Here is a 14,957-nt window from a genome sequence, read left to right as displayed (position 1 = left end):
AGAGGTCTGAAGGCCATAGGAGACATAATGAAGCCTTATGTATATTTACTGATATGGAAGAAAAGATCAAAACAATATTTGCATTTTCTACCTTTGAAAAGTGATTAATTCAGATGGTGAGAGCTCAGGAGGTAACTCATTTCAGTTACCTAAGACTTAGATGAAGCTCTTACTGAATGGCCTATTCACTTAGGAGACAAGTTTGATGCTGATAAAGAGAGTCATTGATAATTTAAAATTATAGTATATATGTAAAACGTAAAGGATTAGGAAATGACAAATCTCAGATTTTGAGTAATGGCTTCTTTGACTTTCCCATATAAAGTTATTCCTTCAATGTTCTTCTACAGATATTTGTTATATTAATAACCACACTGATTCACATTAATTTATCTTTTACATTTTTTATTTTTTGCTTACTAGGTCTTCCACTCTTTGACATAGTAAACACATTTTAATTCTTTTTCATATTCCCAGCACCCTAGCACATAATCTGGCATATAGTTTGGACACTAATACTTATTGAATGGATAAGGAACAAATAAAACTATTCTAAATTACATAGATCGATACTGTGGATATTGATTTGATTAATTTGAAAGTCATTTAAAAGTTATGTTATTTTGTGGGTAACACACGTCATTTCAAATAAAAGTAGGGTTGAATTAATCATCAGAAGTAAGTCCAGAACAAAATAAAAAGATGTGGCAATTGCCTTCTTAAAACCTGTGCCTGATATTGTCAAAAAAGTTAAAGTCAAGAGAATGAGAAGTCTATGAAGTTTATAATACATGTTAGACTTATGAATGTTTAAAAAAACTCAATAAATAAAACAATCACAGGTTTGCCTTCAAACTGGTGACACAAGGCAATTTTTCTCCTAATGATTCTATGAAGTTTAGAAAAACTGAATTTTCTAAATTAACTATTTATTATGCTTTTCTTTATTGTATATTTTAATTTTATCATCACTAATAGCAAGCATTCTTTTTAATTTTAGCCAGCATAATTTTAACCTGAATCAACTATGAACTACTGAATTTCTGCTTCTAAAGATGGACAATGAACTAGGTTATATTACAGGGGGTCAAGAGGAAAGAATTTTGATATAATAATTACAGAAAAGAGAAAGTATACATGTAGAGTTGGATTTATTGGTCATAGGAGAAATTATAATCATTACTTATTTTACAGAAATTTTAACATTCATTAACACATGCTACTGAATGTTTGTGGCCCCCTTAAATTCATATGTTGAGATCCTAATCCCCAATCTGATGATATTAGGAGGTGAGAACTTTTGGAGGTGATTAGGTCATGAGTGCAGGACCTTCGTGAATGGAATTTATATCCTTATAAAAGAGACCCCAGAGAGCTCCCTCACCCTTTCTGCCATGTGAAGACACAGCTAAAAAGTAGCTGTGTATGAACCAGGAATTGGGCCCTCACCAGACACCAAATCTACCAGTGCCCCGATCTTGGACTTTCCAGCCTGCAGAACCATGAATAATAAATTTCTGTTGTTCATAAGCCACCCAGTCAATGGTATTCTTTTATAGCAGCCTAGTGGACTTAGAAAACACTCATATAATGTTAATTTTGAGTGCCAGCACTTTTCTAAGTACTTTATATATGTTAAGTCATCCATTTCTCACATCCACCCTAAGAATCCAGTTTGCAATTTATCTCCATTTTATAAATAAGAAACAAAAGCAAGGTTACATAACCAGTAATTGGTAAGAATGAGATCACAACCTACATATTTTGACTGTAAAATCCCTCCTTTAATCATTTTTCTATACGTCTCTCAATAGCAAGGAAGGTATCAAGATTAGCTTGCAAAATAAAATAAAAAGAACCAGTATCATCAGAAGAAAAAGTACCTATCTACCAGATATTGTAGGGAGAGGAAAAAGGAGAAAAAGTTGCCAGAGATGTGCAATTGATTGAAATCTCATAAACAGGTGGAGCTTTGAAGCCAGACAAGGCAGATGCTGGTTCACTCAGTGCTCTATCCACAGGCTTCTCCAAAGTGAAGTGTCCTATGGGAGCTGGGCCTCAGAGTGGAACTGTGTCCTAGTCAGTTTTGTGCTTCTATAACAGAATATCACAGACTGGGTAATTTCCAAAGAACAGAGATTTATTTCTCATAGTTCTGGAGGCTGAGAATTCCAAGATCAAGAGACTAGTATCTGGCAAGGACCTTCTTGATGTGTCATTTCATGGAGAAGGGTGAAAGGGAAATAGACCATGCGAGAGAAAGCAAGAGGGGGCTGAACTTACTTTTATAACAATCTCACTCTCGTGATAACAAACCCACTTCCACATTAATAACATTAATGCATTCATGATGTCATGCATTAGGCCAGTGCTCATGACCCAATAACCTCTTAATCCTCATTGCATTGGGATTAAGTTTCTGATACTTGTATTTTGAGGGATACTTTAAAGCCATAGGAACCTATAAAAGGCAATACACTTCCACTTATTCTGTTCTTGGAGGTGGGCTATAGAGAGGGCCATGTATTGGTAACAGTAAACCCATCTTACCTCTTCTCTCCTGGTGGGCAGCCTTGGAGGGGCCCTGGAACGTGGGATCTAAAATCAGTGGAAACCACTAGCCTTGTATATTAGAAGAAATTCCCAGAACAGTATTGTGAGATGAGATGTACTTATATTTTGCAAGTTGCTGCTCTGATATGCCTTACTCCTAAATAATGAATAAAAAAAATTAAAAGGTACCACAGTGAGTTTGGCAGGTGATGAAGAACTTCTAGAAATGTGGACGACACACACTCTCACTTTAATAGAGAAATTATTTTCTTAGCTTTGCCTCCACTAGAAAGAATTATAAAAGAAAGGATAGCCAGATGTTATTAAAAGTTGACTTTTAGTCATGAGACTTTAAGATTTCAGCAGTGCGGAGAAAGAAATTCTGTAGTTATACAACGCTAGACATGTCATAGATTCAATTGATATTTAGAAAGCTACTTTCTTTGTAAGTAAAAGCAGCTTGAGGCTTTTATGAAAGTAGAATAATTAACTGGTAATGATACTATTACCAGTGAGATAATTTATGTATAAAGAGCAAGCCAATTTTTTTGATTATCAAGCTCATAGTGAAAAATTAGCAAATTAATTCTCCATTTTTGGAAAATCATATATTCTTCAGCTCAGATAGTTTATATGTATTTAAACTGTAATTTTAAATAAGTGTCATTATTTCCCCTTTTATATATTTGAATAGTTATATATTTAATGCAATTAACTAGTCTATATTCCCCTACTGCAATAGAATAAAAATAATTAGAATTTATTTCTTCATTTTAAAAGAATTTCATTGAAGAAGTAAAGCAATTTGCTGCATAAAATATATAGATTATTACAACTTAGTTTTTTATACAATGTGTAAAATTCTCCATGATTGTAAATTACATACATAAGCATATATGTGTGTACATACATGTACATATATTTGATAATGCAAAAATAATTTATTAGAAATTCCTTATTTCTACATTTATCAGTGTTTATCAGTGTTATGGCAACCTTGATGTAGCATGGGTAAATGTCCGCTCCTGGTCAGGTTCGGATGTCAAAACCCATAACCTTAGTCCAGTAATCCTTTGGTATGATTAAGAAAAGATATATTACACAGGCAAGAAAGTCCTGAGGCAACAGGCAAAGGATGGTTCTCTGGGGGAGGTGAAGTCTGGAACTTCTTATAAAAGCAAGGTTTCTTCAGCTCAAGATTTGACAGGCACTGCCTAACCTCCTCCCAGCACAAAATTTAAAAGAGGCAGCAAGAATCATGTGCTTTTGTGATGTGCATGAAGGTAAGTTTTACCTTGGAAGACATAGATAGGAAATGAGGCCTAGGGAGGTTGCTGGTGCTAAATCTTGGTGTCCAAGTTTCTTTCTTATGGTCATACAATCATTATTAAAAAGTTTTTTTTTGGTTCTATTTTTGTTTCATAAATGCATTTATACCTGGGAGAGATTGGAATATTTGAAGTCAGTCTTTTATTGCATCATCCAGAATCTAATTTGAATTTATAATTAAAATAAATTGTTAAATGACAATAAACATCCAATGAATGAAATATGAGCTAACCAGAAAATGAAAAAAAAATATGAAGCCCTAGTTGAAACCATATAATTTCAAATATCCAAGAAGGGTTAGCATGGCATCCTCTAAATATCAGAGTTTATTTGCTATGAAGATTTCTTTGGCATAGTTTCATAAAATTTCAGAGCTATCTATAATTATAGTTTAATCTCAAATTTCTGCTGGAAACTTACTTCAAAATGCAAGATTTTGTTTACACTGAACATTAAACATATATCTTCCTTTCTATTCAGCAGGGCTAGCAAGGCAAGGATCTTGCATTTAATTAGTTTATTTTTTTTTGGTAACAGAAAAAGAGAAAAAATATTTAATAAGACTAGAGAATCAAGAGAAAGCCTTATAAAATGCATAAGTGTTTATCATCTCTCCCTCATTAAATCCCACTAAAATGACATTTAAAATAGGGCATATACAGAATAATGAGATGGAGATTATAATTTAAATTTTAAGCCTTTCTGGAAGATGCAAAGTGAATGGTGAAGTAGTAATTGACTAAGTAGTTAGTACTGAAGATGGGCTTCTAATTTAACAACAACAGCAACAGCAACAACAAAGAGTGAGACACTGGTTTAAGGACCAGATACAGGGTGGTGAGTAATTTATTAGGTAATTGAAAATGCTTAATCCAATGTGTCATTTGATATAACATTTATGATTATCTAGAAGGCAAATAATGTACTGGATGACCTTTGGGCCATGAAATTGAAAAACAGAATATTAGTAGAATGCTATATTTTCATTGCTACATCTGGCAAAGAGAGTGCATAAAAGAAATTAGCTCACAAAAAAATGGCCAGCTTGCAAGCAAAAATAACAGCAAAATATTGAGAACTCTTAGGGATCTGAGATCATATACTACTTACAAGGTAATTAGCCTGCCACAATTTCATGGGTGGGTGCTAGTAGAAGACATGAGACTTCTGGATTAGAGACAAACTTTAATAGTAGTAGCCGGAGTGTCACCATTCTGTGCCAGTTTCTTGAGCCCCAACTGTAACTAACAAATTGATAAGAAAAGGTCCAGATGCTACCGGCACATGCAAAGGGTTGCATTACAGGAGAGAAACTCTGAGTTTAGGGAACACATATATTTTATGATAGAGAGTAAACATGTTTGCTTTCTGCTCTAGAGGGAGACTTATCTTCATTATCCTGGGCAGTAAGCATGTATATGCTTGGCTCTGGAGGGACGACATTGTATCTTCTAAGGCTGTTAGTTATACAAACTCCTTGAAGAAGATTAGGAGGAATAAGAGCAATCAGTGTCTCCTTTGTAGGACATCCAGAAAGGGATAGATCCACAGGAAACTGTTTTCCAAAAAAAAGTCAGATTCAAAAGTTCAGAGACTTAAGAGGGTTGAATGATGTAACTGTATCGATTGTACATATTAAGATACAAAAATAAGAAAATATTTGAGTGGCAATGAAAAAAACCTTGTGTTAAAGACCAAATTAACAGTCTGGTTGGCAGACCCTTTAATGATATTACCAATCAATCCTTTCATTTGATTGATAACTCAGTAAAAGAGAATAAATATGTGGCTCTTGGACAGCAAATGAATAGACTCAAAATAACCACAAAAAGTCTAAAAAGTCAAAATAAATTTTTGGCGGGTCTCCTAAAACATGAAACTGACCAGAATCAAGTGGATAAGAAGCTAAGTTTTCAAAGAGTTGTCCTGCAGGAACCAGCAAGTTGGACTGAGCTTGTTCAATCAGTGAAATGATTCTTGTACTTCCTACTTTCTAAGGACACGAAGAAAACTACGAAAATTACTCAGCTACCAAGTAGTGCATATTTTCCAATGTCCTTTCCAAATGTAATCAAGTAGAATAATGGAAGAGAACAGTATCCAGAGAATGGAGCCATGTCCACAAAAAAACTATGAACTAGGGAACGTCCCACATGGAGAAGAACAGGCGTCCTAATAATGGAAATTACCATTGTTCCCACTATGATGACATAGAGCTGCCATGGTGCAATGAATCTGCTCTTCCACCTATTCTCTCTGGTGTTTAGCTTTATTATTTTTATCTTGTGTTTAATCTCTCCCTCTTCCACCATTATATATAGCGTTCAGGGGAAGCAAGTAATTTGTGTGTTTTGGTGGTGGTGGTGGTGTTTCTAGGTCTCTTAAGCAAGAAAAACCACAGAGATCTAGATTTGAGTCTGATGCCATAACTAAATCATTGTTTAGGTGTCTTCTCTGAAGAATATGTGAGTGTACTTGCCTACAGAACAAAGAATGCAGCACGCATTTTTGACAAGAAGAGTTAACTGTGGAAGATTGTATTATTATTCAAAATATCTGCTCCCTCTTCCTGGAATAGCATTATATTTTCTTGGCCCTGGTGACATGAGACTTGCCCCATAGCTTTGTTTGGCCAGTGAATAGAGAGCATGGGTACTGTATGTCTCCTCTGCACAGAAGCTTTCTGAGCAAGCACATTGTTTGACATTATTTGTTTTTGTCTGCCATGATGTGTGGCAATTTCCAGTTAGAGGGTGCTCCATGAGATTGAGTCTAGATCAAAGTAGTATCTGGTACAGAACTGCCTTGGAGTCACTATGAACATATAATTTTCATAAGAAATAAACCCTTGTTGACTTCAGCCTCTGAGATTCAGAAGAGATTACGACAGAATACCATGGCCTATCTTATTTTAGTAGCTTTATACTGTGTAAACTTGGCTATGCTGGAATGATATTTACTAGTGTACTCTTCCCTACATGGTTCTGGGTGTGAATTGAACATGAAAAGCTTGCATGAATTTTGGGAGACAGAAATAAAACAGCAGCTGGCATGCTCTAATGCTCAGAATAAGGCACTAGGCACTGGTGCTGCCTGAATCAGAGAGCTTCGAGGTAGTGATACATGAGTTGAAAGTTTAGTTTGTCTTTGTGAATTCTAATTGTGTTTATGGGCTCCAGTTTTTCCATTCCCTCTCCCTCTATACACCTAGTGTTCCCAACCTTAGTTTCATCACTAGAATTTCGTAGACTTTTTCACCAGTTACAATTGTTAAGGTCCAATCCCCACAATACATCCATTATTCTATACCAGTTATATCGGTTCTGTCTTTCTGATTGAACCCTAATTGATAAACCTGTAGGATCCTCTTTAGTTGTAACTACTGAATGACATTTGTAAAAGACTTTACATTCATTATTTCAAGTCCTTACAAGAGAAGCAATCATGTTTGTAATTTAGAGATGATAAACCTGGAGCAAGAAACATCATTTTCCAAAGATAGAATTGTCAGTGCGCCATAGGAATTGCATTTGAACCCATGTTTTGATCATGTTTTTTCAACTGTGCTATGCTTCTCATTGAAAGAACTTTATTATATTGGTGATACTTTGCTGATATATAGCATTTCTATCTGGAAGAAGTCATTTTCTGTCAACTTGCAACCATTTCTTGAACTATGGAAAATAGAAATGAACTTGCATAGCAAAACTGTGCACCCATTTTAGAGGCCAAGTAATGACAGGAGAGAATATGACCCACAGAATATTGCTTTGCATGCTGCAATGCATTTACACACGGTAATGAAGGCTTTAATATCAGCGGGAAAGAGGAAAGTGACAATGAACATTAAAGCTGAACTCCTGCATTCTCTCTCAATGGAGCATGAAATAGGCATGTCATCATATCAGCATATGCTAGGAAGGATTTGCTTAGGCCCTTGTCCTTTTAGTACAGCGAGTCGGCTTCTTGGTGAGTCACATTCTCCAACATTGTGACTCTCTCACACCTCTCATTTCTTTCCCACTTCAATCCTCTACGTTACAGATCTAATGTGATACTAAATTGCTACCTTGTCAGGAATATGTTCGAGCCTTTTAAATTTCTCATATGGTGGTGAAGTTTCAAGAAAGGCAGATTATTATAGTACTGAAAAAATACCATTTCATGAGAGGGAAAAGACATTAAACCACATTAAAAATGCATCTTCATCAGCATTGTTTTTCTCACCTACCTATGCCATGTAATGGCATTATTATGTTAATATTAATCCTAAATTCAAGCTCAGATTATGGTAACACCAATAACTCACAACTGGTAATAATGATCATTTCAGAAGTACCTGATGTGTGTTTCATCTGTATTAAAATATATATGTTACTATGTCAGGTTCAGATACTTGATCTTTCTAGGCCTCACCTATGCATCTCATTTGTAAAATAAAGGAACAAGTCTGGACAATCTCAAAGCTATATTCTAGGATATATATTTTATGACGAGTTATTTTTCCAGGCTTTGTCTCTGTTAGGGAGGGAGCTCATACCATGGGATGAAAAAGAATTCTCCACTCAAAGAATAGGATAGATTTTGAAGCAAGAAGTTTATTTTACTTTCCAAGGGAGGAAAGGGCACAGCATGAAATAAAAATGGAATGCTGACACTTGGGGTTATAAAAAATAGAGTATTCAATGTTACCAAATGATAATGGAAGGTGGTTTTATTTATTCATTATTTTTTCTCTCCTAGGCTGGTTTTATCCTACTTCTCAAAATGTGGTCTGGCAGATGAGGAAGAGGGCAACTGCCTTTTTCTGTCTGCTCAGTAGTTTTCAAGTTCTGCAAAACAAACGCTTATAAAAAAACAAATTAAGTCACAGGTGGTTAAGCAAACAAAGGGGCTTTATGTACACTGATTTAGTGATTTTTTACTTTTTTTTCTGTTAAAGGGTTTACTAGCAATGCTGTCCTTTTAGACTCAATCCTTGCATAATTATTTAGCCTCTGAAAGGTCTAGTGCTATGTTTAATAATAGAGAAAGTATCATCATTTTATGTTCATTCTGTTTTAAGATTTCACAAATGCTATAATTTGAACAAATTAGCATAAATTGTAATAAAACTCATTGCAGAAATGAAGTTCTATTAAAAAGCAATAATTATCATAGAAATACAGTGTCTGAATTAAAAGCAATGAAGGACTCCAACTTAGTCTTTGTGCATTAAGCTGCCTAAATTGTTATTTCTATATCTAGTTCTTTAAAGAAAAGTTTTAATATGTATTTTGAAGTTAAGACTTTATGCTAATTTCAGCCAACTTGCAATGTAATCCAGATATGGAAGATCAAGGAAAGAGGGGATATGTGTATACATAAGGGATTAGAGCTATAAATATTGCAGTATGTTCAGGAGACAATGAAGAGGTAGTTTCTCACATATGGTAGACTTAATCATTGAAACCATATGATGTTAATGAGATGTCTTGTTGGGGACAAAAATGTTCTATGTAAGCTTTTGAACCTTCTTTATTGTATATCTATCTCACAGGTTTACAATGAACTTTCATAGAAGTTCTAAGAGAGTTTGCTCTAAAGAAACTTGGATGATATGCTTAAATAACATAGTTTGCATTTAGAACCAGATTATATTATTGGCTAGGGGAAATTCCATTTCATATCATAAAGCAATTAAAATTATTTATTGTCAGTATATTCATCTCTAGGTGCAAAGCTGATTGTATAATAAGTCAAATAAGCAGAATCATGAATTATTTGAATTGTATTTCTGTAACATTCTTATGCTAAGAAATGCATTTTGATTTTTTTTGGAAGTTCCATCCATGAATTGTACTTTATTTTTTTATCTCAAGCCATATATAATTAAGTTAAATACTTAAATACTTAATACTTAAATAGTTCTCCTATTTAATCATGGCTATTGACAGATTTTCTCAAAAAACTTTAAATATATCTTACATTTGAGGCATATATTTCCACAAATAGTGGGAATAAAAAGCCTTCATTAAAATTAAATACTACTGATGATTTTTTAAAAACGTCTTCAAGGGCCAAGAAAAGAAAGCAAAAAAATCTACAAATATTTCATTTTGAGCCTGAAATTCAGATATAAAATGGCAGTAGTGAGATGGACATTGTTTTAGCGTATGCTTTAGAGATGGTGTTTAGTATTTTAGTGTTTACCAAGTATGGAAAATCCATCTTTCTTTTTTTTTTATTCCTGAAAAAGTACACTGCTAGGTATTGATTGCCTATTTTCTTGCCTTTCAATCATAACACAAAATGAAGTATTAAAAAAATCAGAAAAACATGTTTTTCTTGATCTTGCTTTTTAATTTTATTCTATTTTGAGAATTCAGTAAGTACCCCAAATATTAATAGGTAGATCACCTTGCAATTTTAATAAATCTTTTTTTGTTGGGATTATATTTATAACAACCTTAAACATTCTGAAATAAAGCTATTCAAACAATTATGAATCCATGATTACTCAGTACAAAAGTAACTGAAGCATGGTATGTATTTCTCAGAGGACATAAGACCTCTTACCATACTTTTTTCCACAGTTGAATATACAGTGCTTAAGAAATAAAAAAAAAATGTGCATATCAGAGTATCCAAATTTCAGATATTAGCTTATTAAATTTTGTTGAATTGCTAGTGTGGATTTTCTTACCAGATTGTGGATATATATTATTGGAATGATAAGGGCCAGATGCTGTCTAAACAGCAGGTCTTAAATGAGAAAAATTAGCTCAACTTCTATGGTCTTTGTTTTTTCAGTCAGAACACAGTCACATCACAGCTGGGATTCATAGTGGTCTACTCATTTCTGGTAGTCCCTCTGCCCTTTCTGCTTTTAAGAGAAAAACATATTGACCAGAAACCAACATGTTTACAGTCATTTGACCTTTAAAAGAGAATGAATCCTTGTGAGCACCAGTTAAGAAAGTCATATGATCCATTTTTTTCTTTCAAGTAAGTGAGTTCAGAGAATTGTATTTCTATATGTCAAACAGTGCTTAGGACTCATTTTGGACTTTTAAAGTAGATAGTAATATTTTGATATGTTGAAAGTTTTGGGACAATTCTATAAAACTTAACATAAATTATTTTCTTCTTTTTTTAAAGGAAAAAAGCTTGTAAAAGTTTGGTTATTTGTGGATTTGTAAGAGAATCTTTTCTCCCTGATTATCAGTTTAAGAATAGGAAGAATTAATTGCAGTAACAAAGTTAGGAAAATTTGATTACACACTATACTTTCAAATACAGGACAACTCAGTGAATAAAGATAGTTTAGTCCACGTGTCTATATACTCTCATAATATTTAGAAATTGATGAAATATTATTAAAAGATATAAATATACTTTCAAGATTCTAAGTAGTATGTATACCTTCTTTAACTGAAAAATTGTTCACTTTTTATATAAAATTTACATATCATTGAATATGACATATAAATATGTACTTCTTGATTAAATATCAATGTCTATCAGTATAGTGCAATCTTGAGAGCAGGTAAAGAGGGCTGGCTACTGTTAGGTTTATAGGAACTCTACACCTAGGAATAGCAATTAAAGGAATAATTCAGAGTAATGCAAGTCAAAAATTATGTAATATCTATGTGTATATTTGTGAGTTTGTACATGCTGAAAAAAACCTGTGTTATATTAAATAATCAATTACTAAAGCTTTTAAATATTCATAGACATAAAATTTGGCACAGCTTTATCAGATAAGAGGTTTTTGTTTTCACATTTGGTTACAGAGAATTGTGAGTTCAGTGACAGTGCTCAATGTTCTAACTTGAAGAAATATATTTTATTAATTTTCAAAATTCAATAGTATAAAAGCAGATTTTTTTAAAGTGGAAATTATATATCTAATCAGTGAAGGTGGTCTACATGATCACGAGGTGTTTTTGTTGTATAGTTTCAAATTAAATTTATTATGAAATATTTAAATACATTCTTCCAATATCAGAACATAAAGCTGTTTTATTCATTCTAATAGTTGCATATTATTATGTAAAGGAATCATTGTAAACTTCCCTTCATTTATAGTAAAATCCATAGACATTTGTGCCTTTTATTCTATTTTAGTGTTTATTATTATCTCCAAATACCAATAAGTTTCACTGAACCTAACAGTTTCTCTTAATCATTTTTGGTGAATTCCAAAAATTTATTCTTGGCATTTCTTTTGTAATTGAAGGAATAATATTCACTGAAATTTGGCACTATTTTATCTACCCTATCCCCTTTATTTCCCTCTACCTGCACAAAACTGACTATCAAAAATATGAGATTAAGAAAAATCTCATGGCAGCCTGTATCACAAAGGATTGAATGATTGATTGATTTTAGTTTTCACAAAATAAGCTCATAATGCTATTCCTTTTCCCTCAGGCCATTTGTACCATTCCACAACTCAATCCTTCTGTAGTGTTTTATATATTGCTATGAGAATGTTACATGTCCATTCAAATACTTATGGGAGAAATTTGGGAGACATCCTTGAAACTTATCTCTCTTCCCTAACACATTCAATAAATGATAATGTCATGCATATTTTTATTCCAAAATAGTTTTTTTCTCTCTTTCTACTGTACCCACCATAGCATGCCATCATGTCTTACCAAAATACTTGATTTTCCTTTTCCAGACAAGTTTCTACACTTCCGTTGATCCTAGTTTAGCCTAATGAACTTGACAATTCCAAAGCATGAACTTTGATCTTTTTTGCCTCCTTTCTCATCTTAGTAAATAACAGCAACTTCATTAATTGCAGAAGCTGGGAAATAAGATCTTGAACCCCAACTCTCACTCATAACCAAATGTAATCCATATAGAAGAAGTTCTTGTGATTTCAACAGAAAACTGTGTTTTAGACCCATACCAAATATTTAATTACCACCCTAGTGGATTCTACTTTTGTTTCTGTCTTGTTCTGTTACAATTTGTCTGCTTCAAGCCTTTCCTCCACAAGAGCTAGAATGACATTTTAATTAAGGTGACTTTGATCATGACACATTTTTGTTAATATCTTTTGATATATTTCCAGTGAATTTTGAATATATCCAAAATCCTTAAGTGTGTCTACCCTGTCCTGAAGAAAAGTATCCTTGCATACCATCCATTTTTCCTCCCAGGGTCAGTCTATTTTTTTCTTAAAATTATTCTTAGTTCCATTTAGTTTTTGCCCTTTTCACATGATATTTTTTTTCCGTGAACCTCTCCTAAAACACTGTTTTATTTGAGCAAGAGACACTTGACTTCTCTCAGTTTAAATGATGCTTCTTTCAGAAAATCTTTGATCTACAGTTCAGAGAACATATAAGAGCATGAGTATATCTTCAAAACCATTTCAATTCTCTTCCATTCAGGACACATGGTAAAATGGTAGTATTTCTCCCTTTTTTGAGTATAGCCATCATCATGAGACTCATTGAGATTTCAGACTTTTATCCCTTGCCTAGAATTATTATTTAATTTTATTCAGTTTCATAAGCAAAAACAGTTGATCACCACTGAATTCACTTAAAATATGAATAGGCTGTGGCATAATAATTTTTATTGTTTGGGTAACTGCTTCTGATATTTGTAGAGTGTTGATGTCCAAATGTCATATTCAATCTCAGTAAAGTCCAATAAAACATGATAGATTGAGCATGAGAGGAAATAAAATTCTACATATTCTGAAGGTTGGGTAGCTCTCCAATGAAACAGAGTCACCACCAGGTAGAATGTACCTTCCTACTATACCAGCCTTACTACCAACACCCACTCAAAATCACTAAAATCTTTAGATTAATCACCTGCCTTAGAAAACCAATGATTACCAGTCAAAATAAATTAACTTATAAAAGCATCTCTGAAGAAAGCATCATCAGTGAAGGGAGTAGGAGAAACAAACACCTATGTCTACTAAGATTACTGATTATTGCATTTAGTGGAGGAAGAAATTAAAGAAGCTGAACTATAATCCATTTCTTTCCTGACCAGTTAGATCACTCTGACAGAAAAAAAGAAGGTAAGCGACCCAGTCTTATCTCCTTACAAGCATGTTGATAACTGTTTGGAAATGAGTTTGATAACTCATTTGTTAGGAAGAGAATTCTTATATACAGAATGTTATTAGCAGGATGTCCCTAACTTATAGAGCAAACTTCACTTATAAATATTATCTATTATTCCACACTAGAGAAAGCATGTTTGGTGTCAAAAGGAAAGACCTGGAATCCAAGGCTTCTCCTTGCATTGCCTATGCCTCTTAACTGTTTGCATCCTTGAAATTATTAGTAAAGCTTGATATTGGGCAAAATCTCTGATTTGTATAAATTTGATTTGGTGATCTGATTTGTTGTAGTAGTTTACTTTCATGAAAAAATAAAAGACTATAAAATGAAAACTTTAAATCATTAAATGGATATTTGAAATATGAGAGCTTAAAATAATAGAAAATTTGGAGAAAAATGGTAAAAAAAAAACTCTAAGAAAATAAGAAAATAATACAAAAATATGAAAATAAGAGAGAAAAATTAAAATTGGAGGTTCAATATAAGAAGTGTAAAACCTCCCGGTACATACTTCCTATGCTTCTACTTTCTGTAGAAGTAGATAAGCAGAGACAACAGACAGAAGAGAAGAAATTATCCAAGAAATGCTATTAAAATTTCAGAACAGAACACATGCATTAACAAATTGAAAGGAGCCTTAATTTATTTTTACTTATTATTTTTTTATTATTAGCACAAGAATTGAATAAAAAGTGTATATATCATTCTTTTTTCTTTTAATTTCCTGGTCACAGAGAAAGACAATAAGTTACTGCTGAGATATGCCAATACTGACCTTCCAGGCACATAAAGTGGAAAAATGAGAGGCACTACACAAGATGCTGCTAACTGAAGTATCATGAGTTTTTTTCCTCCTGCTATCTATTCAATTTTCATTAGATAAGCATTTGCATATGACTTTCATATCATCAAAAAATTCATTAGTATGACTTTAACTGTAAGCCATAAGACTATCTAAACGTTTAAACCATAGCATCTAGCACTATT

This window comes from Eulemur rufifrons, chromosome 7 (genome assembly GCF_041146395.1).
Source record: "Eulemur rufifrons isolate Redbay chromosome 7, OSU_ERuf_1, whole genome shotgun sequence".
Taxonomy (NCBI): Eukaryota; Metazoa; Chordata; class Mammalia; order Primates; family Lemuridae; genus Eulemur; species Eulemur rufifrons.
Note: the sequence above shows the minus strand (reverse complement) of the source record.